Here is a 12603-nt window from a genome sequence, read left to right on the forward strand (position 1 = left end):
TAATTGTTAATAAATAAGCATGTCCGTCAACTGTCTCGAGACAAAGCTCTGGGATTGGCCGCGGGCCCGTACTGACACACAGCAAGGGGACCATCAATACTACAGAGTCCTTCAGCCAGTGCAGCTGAAAGGCCTGTGAGGACACACGGGCACACATGACTAACTGCCTTTCCATTTCCCAGGCTGGATTTACAACCATGCAGCAAATCAAGCAAGATTCAAAATAAATCTGTCACAAATGAGGAAACGAAGGATCATGCGGATTGCAGAGGGACAAGGCAGTAATAACCGTATATTAGCAGCATTCCAAAAGTATGTCCAAATGCTAATGTCTATCAGGTTGGAAATGTCTCTTTTTGAAGAGACTGCGCAGTCAAACCCAACATTTGAATGGAGTATCAGTATGGAGTCATGCATGTCCATAAACCATCTAATGCAGATAAAATGCTAAGAGCTGCAGCACCAATCTGATTGGATGTCGAGATGCACAGGTTTTGTATCCCTCTGTTGAGAAATAGGTACCAGTTTAAGTAGGCTGAGAAAACAAAGATAACTGGTTTTGGGAGTTCATTTTTAGTCCATCTCCAACCCTGAAGTCTGTTTTGCAGAGATGGACTAAAAATGAACTCCCAAAACTTACTGCCAGATTCTGGAAGATGAATTCTTCAAACAGTGGTACAAGAGGATGTGGTGCTGGTCCTTCAAAAGTAACTCCCAATCTGTCTGTATAAAGCCTATAAAAAAAATGTATCTTCATGTATTTTACTACACTTCAGCTTGTGATTCTTATCAAGTGGGGGTGCATTTTTAGGATTTTTTACCTAACCTAAGTATCTGAGATCCTGACACCTTGCACTTCTGGAGACTCCAGGTAGGTTGCAGTTCTGGAAAATGGTGGCGCTGGAGACTAAAGGGTTCCTGATGGTTCACACTTAATTCTTCACCTTAATTCTTAAGGTGACCCAATGAGCATTTCACTGTCCAATGGTCATGCCTTAACTGCAATTTCTAGTATTGCATTAGTATTGCACCCTTCTCATGGGCATTTAATAATTTTTGACTTTTCAGTCCGAGTTAAATATCTTTTTTGGCTTATTTTATTTGTAAAAGAAAACGTGTCTAATAATTCTGCACACCTGAATATAAGGCGTTTTTCATTTCCAGCCTTCATGAACAATTATATATCACTTATAAATGATTAAATACTAAATGAGTAGCAGTTATTAAGATTAATGTGGTTTGGAATTGGTAAAATGTGCCTGGGAAAAAAAATACGATCAGAAAATCAGCGTGCCAAATAATTCTGCACGCACTATATAAGCTATAGCAACAGTGCATATTTGCATGTTAAATCTTACTTTAAGTGAATGGTAAAGCACAAGAATTACTCAGAGCTCAAGCATTATCTTCAAGTACATTAACCTGTCATCAACCCAAGCACAAGCTCAACTCTTCACCACAATGGTAACCCCCAAAACTTCAACATAACAGAAACTCTAAATCCCAACATCACAAACACACAAAAATAAAACTTAATTTCAACGTTTACTTTCCCCATCCAGGCCCATGCGGAATTCCCCTACCCGCTTTTAGCTACGCTACATTAAATGCCAACAGACATTATTCATGAAGCCTTGATGCAAACGGATTAAGTAAACTTCTGTTTTACCAGTTTAAATGGATTGGACCCTGTGATATTAAATTCAAAGTGTTCAACATAAATTGTTTAGTGCAGTTGCTTGGTCTGTTTGACCTGCTTTGTGATATCAGTGGACATTTGAGCTCAGGTTGTTGATGTGGTAAGCCAGCGATGAGGTGAAACGCTGTTGACAACATGCTCTGCTGTGAAGGTTAGAAGAGCAAGCACAGAGAGCCAACTTACTGAAGCAGACTCTGAATGCATGACATAAGCAATCTGATTTAACACAGAATATGTTGTGGCTACAAATACGTCAAGGCCTGGTTTCACAAACAGGGCATATGTTAAGCCATTTAGGCCTAAGGATTAGGCCTTAGTTCAATTAAGGCATTCAAATAGCTTTTATAAATGTGTTCAACTTTCAGTTAAAACAGCTCAAACATGCATTTTAGTCTGAGACTAGGCTTAAGCCTTGTCTGTGAAACCGGGGGCATATAAATAAACTTGGTAAACTATACTCTGTATATACTGTTCAAATGTTTGGGGTCAGTAAGTATTTTTTAAGGAATTAATAAGACTTAAAGTAGAACTCTGGTCAATTTTAACATTGAGCTAATTTTTTTGTAAATTTGGAGTGCTGTGAGTACAGAGAACAACGACAAAAATCGGTGTTGCCTACACCGTGTTATCCTCTTTTTAAAATTTGCACCCTGTTGACTTAAATGGGGCAAGTTTTAAAGCTGCTTTTAGCCTCTTAACATCCTTGATGTGTCATTACAAGTGCCCAGCCATGTTGAGTGATTCCTTCAGAGTGAACACGGTGAATCTGACTGCAGTAGATGTGAAAGATATGAATAAAAGTGATGTTAATTCAGCCAGCGCACATACCTGTATTTATTTCCTGTTTTCGGTCGAAGTCCACAGTAGTCGATTGTCGAGTTCACGCGAGTGATCATAGGTAACTAATGCGCGTGAACTCGACAATCGACTACTCGACAATGTTAAAATTGACCGGAGTTCTCCTTTAAGACTTTTGGTTGATCTTTGAAACACAAATTAAGATATTTTAATGAAACTTGGGAGGCAAAAAATGTAGAAGATCCAATAAGGTTATAAAGGTGTCATAAAATGAATCCATATGAATCGAGTGGTTTAATCAACAAATCAGCATTTACAATTATTTCTGAAGGATCATATGACACTGAAGACTGGAGTAATGATGCTGAAAATTAAGCTTTGCCCAGACTTGCCCAAATTAAGCTTTGTTTTCATTTGTAATAGTATTTCACAATATTACTGTTTTTACTGTATTTTTGATCAAACAATTGCTGCCTTGGTGAAAAACATTTAAAAATATCTTAACGAGCCCACACGCTCAAACATTAAGTTAAGTATTAATAAATATTAATAACTATTTGTTATGAACAACAAATATTGAGAACTGCACTGCAAAAAGTCATGGCACACAGCTGTCATATATATATATATATATATATATATATATATATAATATATATATATATATATATATATATACCTCATCAGTCCCTCCACTGAGGCTACATGTCTTTTGGGAGTCACTGAGGTGAGATAATCTATTGGCTTCTAAAACTTCATGTGACATGATCTCGATCACCATCCCACCCACAGCTTAGACAACCAACTCCCAATGCATTCAAGCAATTATTTTATCAGTCCCATTCAGAGCTATTTGAAAAGGGGTGGTTTTATTAGCGATGCATGCAGCCAACTGGCATCTATTAATGCCAATTTTCTGACAGCCAATTAAGCCAAAAAAAAAGGTTGCTATAAACAAGAGTAAACAATTTCCTCATTGACAAAATAAATACAGCAAAGGAGAAGGTGTTACAGCAATCCTCAGGGAACCTCAAGCCCCCGGTCTGAGCCAAACTGCATATTGAGGTGCTGATAACGGTGCCATTCAGAGCAGCTTTGCTTGCGGAATAGGCTGCTTTGTTTTGTGATGTCACTAAAATGGACATAATCCACTCTTGGCAAAGTGACTTACCCCACCACTCAAAGGGCCTTTGTCTCCCTGAAGATAGTTTGCCCATTTGGAACAGATTCACATGCAGTATGCCAGTCTGTATTGCGTCTGAAGCCCTCACACTCTCGCATCAACACAACTGAGAACAACTCTCATGGGAAGGTACAATTAGGTGGGAATGCTGGTTAAATAATGATTAGTTCTTGTCTAGTCATGTGACATTAACAAGGCTGCCCCCATGAGGGCAACCCAAACCATGTAAAATAATACAGCTTTTAAAGGGATAGTTCACCCAAAAATGAAAGTTCTATCATTAATTACTCACCCTCATGTTGTTCCAAACCCGTGAGACTTTCATTCATCTTTGCAACAAAAATAAAGATCTTTTTGATGAATTCTGAGAGATTTCTGTCCATCCATTGACAGCTACGCAACAACCACTTTGACACTTCGAAAGTCACTTTTGTCACTAAATGTTACATTTACATCAGAAAAGCCATTCAATGACCATAAAATTGATAGTCAGAAAAAATGAACTCTAGAGAGGAGCATTTTGCTAAATGTAGCTGTGCTATACTGCATCTTTACTGTTTTTTACTTAACCTGCTCTTCAATATGTAATGTATTTTTGAATAAATCCATCGTTTTTTTTATGACAGCCACCATTTAGAAGTTGATATTTCAAAAAATAGATAAATAAATGTCATTATAAAATATTATTATAACATTATTATTGTAGAAAAAAACCCTCCTTATGTGTAATTTAAATGTAAGTAGCCTATACAAATCAGTTAATGATAACCTTTAATATTATAGTAATATGCCAAATGGGGTTCCCTGTACAGTTTACAGCAATAGATTTTCTTTTCCTTGAAGATATTTGCTATGTACTGTACCTGATAGGCCCAAATTAATAGATATTGAATAGAAATTAACTCGAAAGCTTGTGAATCGAAACGAATTGTGAAATTGGTGTCAATGCCCAAACCAACCTACAGTAACACAACAGTATATTGCGAACATTACAAAGATACAAAATAAAGTAATCATAGATCTATTATGTTTATCACTGAATCCTGCAAATACTGTTAGGCTTATTCAATTTTCTTACTAGATCTTTTCACGTGTATATAAAAAAATAAAAACACTTACCAAACCCGTTTGCCACGAGGTTTATGTCTCTGCCAGCAATATCCCGCTAAAGATTCTCTGTATTCAGTATGTTGAAAAAGCAGGACTCGAAACAAGTCTGCTGTATTAGTAGTTCACTCTCAGACTGCACTTGTTGTGATATGCTGCAAAGGGGCTGTGAAACGACAGTATGAGACTCCTGCACAATAACTGCCCTCAAAGAGAGAAAGAGAGGGGTGGGCTGATGGGAAAACAGTGGAAAGGAATGAATGTAATCATGATGGATAAAGTTGAGAAAGAATAACCTAGAAAACAGGAATGAATCCTACCATGGCTAAAGCCCATTCATCTACCAAAGAAATGTCCTCTTGCCTAAAAGAAATTTCTTCCCTAACCCCGAGATTATCTTTAGACTTAAAACAATATCCTCCTCAGCTCAAGATATGCATAACATCAGTTTTTAGACCAAGAATTCCTTTCAGAATTCATAAGAAAAAATCTTTCCCTAAGAAGCCTTTGCTTATTTTCACAGATATGTCTTTACCGATCACATTCTTCTCTTCTATATTCCAAAACACAGTGAGCTACCTGTGGAGGCAGCATTTTAAGACAGTAAAGTCAGTAAAGACTAAGCCAATCCCACAATGCCCTGCGACAAGCTCAGTAAAATAACGAATCTAAGATGGGGGACAAAGAGAGAGAGAAATGCTGATTATGAATATAAACTTACATTTCATTCTTTACAGAAAGATACTGATAAGAAAGGTATTGTGCTTTTAGCAAAGCAACACTTTTTAGCATTAAAAAATAAATTGAGTCGAGTCACCTTGTGCGAGGAGAGCTATTTGACCAATGTAGAATGTTTCAAATTAGTCACTAATGAGGTTGCATAAATGGGGTTAGAAATTTGCATTTTTTGTAGGCCAACCGGAAAGTTAGCACCACATAGGTTATCTTGACAAAAAGCCAGTAGGATTTTTCTACTGGCATAAGCGAACTGCACCACAATAGCATGACTTCAATGTCACCACCACTAAGCTTCCGAAAACTCTTTCAAACTTTATTTAGAATCTACAAGTTGGAAAATTTTAGAGCATGAGAATAAACACAAGAAGACTGTAAAAGCGGACTAGTGAGTAGATGAGTTTTCCAGTTCAGCATGGTGACGTTTAATGTCCCCTATAGCCTCTGTAGTCCCATTTAGATATTTGTTAGAAACTGCCTTTTTCAAGACACATTAAAGCTTGAAAATACCATAAGTTCTGAATCATTACTGATTTATGTCTTAGAAAAATATATTGAGCTTGTGTTAACCACCAATCTTATTTCAGCCCATTAAAAAAACAATTGACTTCAAAGACAAATAATGTGCAAAACTTATTTCCGAGTTTTAGTACTCATTCCTGCAGCACACTATTCTTTCTGCCTTTAAACGGCAGTAAAATCCAAGTCCTACACTGGAAGCTCACTTTGGCAAATCACAGTAAGATCCTGAAGTGCTAATGGATGAGGAGATCGTTTTCATATAGAGGGACAAAGGGCACTGAGATGAAAAGAGAAGGTTTTGACCCAGCTGGGTAGGATGACTTGAGAAGGCTGAGGTCTGCATCAGTGTCCCAGTACAGATCAGCTATTCTGGGTTTGATTAAAGCTGAATAAACACAGGCCCAGGAGAGATCTCCAAACCCAAACCACCAGATCAGCGGTGAAGAAGAGCATCCATCAAAGCCCTGTTACATGTGTACATGGCGTAACAAGATGATGCACATATTCTCTTTTCTCTGACTGCTCTGGTTAAATGGTTAAAGATCTGGAAATTAAAAGGTTGCAGGTTTGAACACATATTGGGGACCGATGTTGTTTTGGACCCCACTGACTTTCACTGCATGAACAAAAACAGTCTTCACACTATCATCTTTTATGTCTCGCAGAAGAAAGTAAATCATACATGTTTGGAACGACATGAGAGTGAGTAAATTCATAAAATGTACTTATATTTTTATTTATATTAAATATTTTTAGATGAGTCTTGCCTTTAAACTCTATGAAGTATATGTACTTTTAAGTTTAAAGAAAATAAATTAACGTTATTTTAATTGAAAAAAAAATATTGTTTTTTTTTGTTTTTTTTTTAAAGGTGTCAGGTGTCAATTTAACTACAAACAAATACATTATAATATATTGTTTTAATAATTTCTCCAAGGCGACCTCGTGGATTGGTTGCTTTGAATTGTAATACGGTAAGATATATTTTGTTTGTTTTATTCAGGAAAAACAAATAATTGCATTACAGTTACATGGTTCTTAATTTAAATTAGACCAGCATTATAAAATTAATTAAACCTTAGTATAAATAAAGCAATACAAGTTGATCCAACCTAAGACAATTAATTAACTAATAGTAAATCATAGTAGATGTTTTCTTTAGCTGTTTCTGTCCTCTACAAAAAGTAATCCATGTACAAATACATGAACAGGCCGTGGGAAAACAGTATTCCACATGCATATGTGTTTCTATGACGAGTGATAGAAAAAACAAATCTCAAAATCTGTGTGTTCAGCACTTTCTGAAATCTGTTTTCATCCCATGCATGTAAACACTCAAATGAGAATTGGTAAAGTTTTCCAGCCAATTTCACAAGTATGTAAAGAAAAAGAAAAAAAGACTCTTTGATTAATTCCAATGCTCCTGTTTACTCAAGAGGGACTTCTTCGTGTCGGCTTTGGCCTTTCCCTCCTCTCCCGTCCCAGTGATGTCCTTCCAACATAAAGTTTCCGGGTAGATCTTTCAATAACAAAGTGAATTTCTCAGCATAGCTTGGTAAGAACTGACCTCAGATGGCAAGAGATACCTAATTAGTAGTCATCTCAGTCAAACAAATGAAAACAAATCACTGTGTACTTTCCTTGGTCCGCTCCTCTCATGAACAGGTCCCAAGGGAAACGTTTTCTCAACAAAAACAATCTAGTCTTAATGCTAACCTCTATGATAGAAACATTGTATCCTCTTTGAGTTATCATTACCTGTATATTTAGAATAGGACTTGGAATAAGCCTAGTGCTTTACTGAATTATTCTGAGACCTTTTACTGAATATACTCACAGACATAGATCATACAAACTGAAAATTCTGTCATTTTCTTTCTTCCATGGAACACAATAGGAGACATTTTGTAAAGAGAGCAAATAATGATAGCAATATCATTTAGGTGGACTTTCTTTGCACAAGCTAGAAACAAGTAAATTATGTATTGGTATACTGGGTAACTATTTACGATCAATCTACACAATAATATCAATCAGCCAATTCTGTAGCACTATATATACTTAACCAAACCCTAGCCCTAAATCTACACCATAGAAGGGCAACCATTGGCAGATAAAAATGTTCTTCCTGCATCTAATTCTAACACTAGCTTTAAAGTTTGAGGCCACTGATTGGTCAAACAGTATGCTATTCCAAGACCAACAAGGATGTCGATCTTGTGTAACACTGTGTTCTAACCAGACGTGACAAACTGACAAGAGATTAGACTTTGGGAAGTCTGATTCATTTTAATTAATTGGTTTGTTTGGACGCTTTATATAAATAAACCAGAAGTCCCTGTGCAGCATTTAGTCTTTTTGGTAGCAAAATATTTAGTTAAATGCAGCCGTTTGTCACTGTTTTCGACGTTGTTATATAAATTAATATGTTTCTAGTTTATTAGATGTATTTTATTGTGAATTTATCTGTAATCTGCAGCTGCCAACCTAATTCCGGCTCTCGTTATTTTGTGTCTGACAAATATTGATCTTTTTTAGTAGTTTTCAGTGTAGCAAACTAAATGTATAAACACTAGCACTACCGTTTAAAAGTTTGAGGTCATCACGTTTTTTAGGTTTTTTGAAGAAATGAATGCTTTCATCCAGCAAGGATGCACTGAATTGATCAAAGTTGTCAGTTAAGACTTTCTATTTCAAATAAAGGATGTTCTAATGAACATTTTATTCATCGAAGTATCCAGAAAAGAAGGATCACGGTTTCCACGAAAATATTAAGCAGCACAACTGTTAAACATTGATAATAATAAGAAATGTTGCTTGAGCAGCAAAAAAGCAAATTACAACGATTTCTAAAGGGTCACGTGAAACTGAAGACTGAAGTAATGGTAATGGTGAAGACTAAAAGTAATATTATATATATGACTGTGACCCTGGATCACAAAACCAGTCATAAGTCGCAATGGTATATTTGTGGCAATAGCCAACAATACATTGTATGGGTCAAAATTATCGATTTTTTTTTTATGCCAAAAATCATTAGAATATTAGAAGCACAGTTGCAAACATTATTGGACAACTTTAAAGGCGATTTTCTCAAACTTCAGATTTTTTTGCACCTTCAGATTCCAGATGTTCAAATATTTGTATCTCGGCCAAATATTGTCCTATCCTAACAAACCATTCATCAATGGAAAGCTTATTTTTTCAGTTTTCAGTTGATGTATGAATCTCAATTTCAAAAAAGTGACCCATGTGACTGGTTTTGTGGTCCAGGGTCATATATATATATATATATATATATATATATATATATATATATATATATATATATATATATATATATATATATATATATACATACACATACATACACATATATATACACACACACACACATATCAATATATATATATATAATATACATACACATACATACACATATATATACACACACACACACACACACATATCAATATATATATATATATATATATATATATATATATATATATATATCTTGCACCCAGCGCAATTGACTTAAAAGTACTAAAAGCCACAAACTGATTTTATGAGTAATGAGTTTCAGGATTTCTTTAACTACAGTACAGTAAATCTCAGTTTGAACTGACTTGACATGAAGGGCAAACAAGGCACATAAGTGGTGATTAAAATACATGAGTTTAACAGGAAGATCTAAAATGCCTTTGCTGTGGAAAGTATTACCTGACTTTCAACAGACATGTCAACAGCATATTAAGTGCAAATGGAGAGGTCTGTAAAGAATATCATTAGCTACAGGAGATGACACACAACAGTGTCAAAGTGGGGAAAGATGAGCTTCAAGCACCACTGACTGTTACAAGTTTCAGTACGTTTTCGGAGCAAGAATCATTACGACCTCCCTAAGAGCTCAGCTTTTTTTCTGAGGATAATCGCAACATAAAGCTCAAGCGGAAGAGAGATGGATGATGATTAGCACACACTGACCACAGTGAGTATTGTTTCACTGCAGAGATTTATGAGCAAAACAAAGGTGCTGTGAAATTCCTCCTTCCGCGCCACACAAGGAGAATACCAGAGGCATACATTATGATGGCAGAAGTGAGTCTCCGGCTTGAGCTTCGGTTACTGATCTTAGGATGGGGAGCAGACGCAGCAGTCACTAATGTCTACGTTTATGAAGATAGATCTTCCTGAGCGTGCACCCCACCATCGCACAATCCACTGTAGATCAGCTGAATCTCAGGGCAGGAATTCTCTCTCATAAAAGTGCCAAACGTGAGAGGAAACAGGGCGAGCCGTCCTGCGGCGGTTCTGCCCTTCCCACCTCCTCGCCGCAGCCTTCTATTCCAAAACAAACCGCCCCTCTCCGCCCTGGTTGGCCGCAAAACTCACAAACCGGGGATAGGCAGATTAAATATCACCATCAGCCCAATAGCATGACCACCAAGTTGAGTGTAAAATAATGTGAAAGAGGTTGACTAGTATGTTGGTAAGTCAATGAAACATGCAAACATGCTCTCTCCTGCTGAACAGACCAGGGTTCTGCTGCATAATCTGCACTGAAAAAATGATTCGTTGAATTTAATAAAAAATTTGATGGTAAGTGGTTGCACACAATTGATTTTAGCTACATTTAAACAAATGCATTAAGTTGAACTTAATCAATTTTAGTTCAACTTAATGCATTTGTTTAAATGTAGCTAAAATCAATTGTGTGCAACCACTTACCATCCAATTTTTTATTAAATTCAACGAATCATTTTTTTCAGTGTGCTTAGACTAGAATTAGTCTAAGTTAGTCATCTGCCAGTTGCATAAACCACTTTGTTAACCTCTATGTCTTAAGAACAAGTCTGACTAACTAGCAGTTAATCAGTCTTATTTTTCTGATTCAGATGAGATAAATGATGATGAGATCTTGTAAGACTAGTCTGCGTGTTTTATGCGGCCACCTGATTTTCTTCACTTTAAGTTGCATTAAGACTTATCCATTCATACACTTATCCAACACATCCATTGGCTAACTGCTAGATGGTCAGACTAGCTCTTAAGCCATATATTTTATTTATAATGCGCTTTTCTTACACCCAAAGCACTACAGCAAAAACAATAAGCAACAAGGATAAAAGTGCTAAAATAATAAGATCGTTAAAAAACAACTTTCAATAAAAGTGCCATGTTACAGAGCATTTCTGTTAGTGGGAAAGAGCATTCTATAACTTGGGGGCTTTGAAAAAAAAAAAAGGATCATTCCCCCATGGTCTTAAGTTTACATGAAGGCTGATGAAGAAAAAAAAAGAGTGTTAGCAGAACTGAGAGAATGTGACAAAGTATATGGACTAATGAGATCACAAAGATACACTGGTGCTATCTAATTTTTTATTTGTGCATCCAATGTTAGCTGAAGATCCAAAATTACAACAAGATTGCATACCGGTGAAGTGGGAAGCACCATATTGGATTCGACAACCAAACTAATATGATCAGTCTTCCGAGTATAGCCGCTATCGAATCAATCAGCATAAGTTCAGTTTTGGAGCAATTCAGTTTCAGGAAATTATGCTGCATCCAAATTCTGATTTCTTCTAGGCACACTCAAAACAGCAAATGTGTAGCTGACATCAGGGATGGCTAGTGGTTATGTGAATTTGAGTACACTCTCAGAAAAAAAGGTACAAAAGCTGTCACTGGGACAGTACCCTTCAAAAGGGTTCTAATATGTACCATTTAGGTACTAATATGTACACGTTTGGTACCAATATGTACCTTTGAGGGACTTAAATGCACTCTTTAGGTACAAAGGTGTACCTTTTGAAAAGGTACCGCCACAGTGACAGCTTTTGTACCTTTTTTTCTGAGAGTGTATCATTAGCATAGCTGTGACACCCAAGGCCGTATTTCCTAATAATCTGTCCAAGTGGAAGCATACATATGCTAAAAAGAGTTGGGCCCAACACTGAACCTTGAGGAACACCCTGTCGAGCTGGCACGGTATCGGATTCATGATTTCCCAGACTAACAAACTGGGCACAATTAGTTAAGTAAGAGTTAAACCAATCGAATACATGACCAATGAAGACATGGATTAAACACTGAACACTTAAACACTTACAATAAATTAAAAGTTAAAAATAAAAGTTAAACACTTTTAACAAGAAAACTTACTATAAATAAAATGAAAAAATAAATGAAAAACATAAATATCCTAAATTACTTATCTTTGTGGTTTCAGAGAATGTAAATATATATATATAAAAAAAAAAAATTCAATACATTTTCACATGATAAAATGTTGTGTACACAGTTTAGATACACTCCTGATTTTTATTTTTTTTTATTTTTTATGTATTTTATTGTATTATTGAATTTGGTTTTTTATTCATTTTTAGATGTACAATTATGTTTTTAAATAAAAAAAAAAGTAAGGTCAATTTATACAGAACATGAGGGTTAAATTGATGGTTTTTGGAAGCAAAAAGTATGAATAACCAAATATTGTTCTTTTTTTTTTTTTTTTTTTGTAAAAAGGAGTCACATTATAATTTATTGGAAAAAG

General features: G+C 35.7%; 1 protein-coding gene across 5 annotated transcripts in view; it reads right to left on the reverse strand.

Annotated features, from left to right (window-relative positions):
- The window catches only part of fhod3b (formin homology 2 domain containing 3b), a 179184-nt gene that overhangs the window by 95499 nt on the left and 71082 nt on the right, over nt 1-12603 (reverse strand). Inside the window, exon 1 of one of the 5 annotated variants that reach the window (XM_079895927.1) lies at nt 4800-4986. The exons of the other annotated variants lie outside the window; for them this stretch is intronic. The gene's annotated coding sequence lies outside the window, so the exon portion shown is untranslated. Of the gene's footprint in view, nt 1-4799; nt 4987-12603 lie in introns of those variants that run through there. 5 annotated transcript variants of the gene reach the window in all.

Source organism: Squalius cephalus (genome assembly GCF_949319135.1).
Source record: "Squalius cephalus genome assembly, chromosome: 15".
NCBI classification, from domain to species: domain Eukaryota; kingdom Metazoa; phylum Chordata; class Actinopteri; order Cypriniformes; family Leuciscidae; genus Squalius; species Squalius cephalus.